This window comes from Enhydra lutris, unplaced genomic scaffold (genome assembly GCF_002288905.1).
Source record: "Enhydra lutris kenyoni isolate GAN:26980312 unplaced genomic scaffold, ASM228890v2 scaffoldscaffold13, whole genome shotgun sequence".
NCBI classification, from domain to species: Eukaryota; Metazoa; Chordata; class Mammalia; order Carnivora; family Mustelidae; genus Enhydra; species Enhydra lutris.
This window is the reverse complement of record NW_019154097.1, coordinates 49082119-49082940: the sequence shown is the minus strand read 5'-3', so window position 1 is coordinate 49082940 and position 822 is coordinate 49082119.

The window sequence follows — 822 nt, the reverse complement described above, 5'->3', positions numbered from 1 at the left end:
AAAAAAAAAAAAAAAAAAAAAAAAAAAAATGGTTTCTGACTGGGGCCTCGACTGGACCTTTTCTTGTTTTAGGGGTGGAGAAGTTAGAGACGGTTTTGACCCCTGGGGGCAGGGGCCAGGTGTGACTTCGATGGCAACAGGGCCTCAGGATGTGAGCTCTCACCTGCCCACTGCCACCCCCCCGGCCGGGGTGTTCCTGGCCAGGGGGAGTCCTGGCCCTGCAGACCTTGTGAGGGACACCGGGGGCTGAGGGCGGGAGGATCCCTACTCAGATCTGGCCACATGCTAGAGCAATAAGGGCTCCTGGGTCTTCAACCCGGGAAGAGCAGCCCTGTGGCACCCACGTCCGGCTCTCTGAGACGGTCCGCGGACGGGGTCCTGACGCCTGCCTCCCACAGAATTCACGGGTGGGCGACTCCCCTCGTGTCTGCCCACAGTAGCTTCCTCCGGCTTCTCTGTTACTGGGGCACCAGCACTATTCCCCGCGGGTTGTTTGGGGGGGTGGGTAGAGGCCCGGTCAACACAGGGACTGCTCACCCCCCCTGCGCCTCCTCGCACCTTCGCCCCAGGAGAATGCGGGGACAGCGGTGCGAGTGGCAAGCCCCCACGGGAACGTGGCAGATTCCGGGGCGGGGGTGCAGAATGGTCCTGGAGCCAGGCTCCGCGCGCACCCTCAACCACGATGAACGCTAGCATGGGGGAGGGGACGCCGGTCACTCCACGCCTTCTTTGGTTCTGCTCGTGGGACATCCCGGGCAGTGCCACCTGCCAAGCCAGGAAGCACCCCTTCTGCCTGGCTGAGGAAGGGGCTGCCCGGAGCCT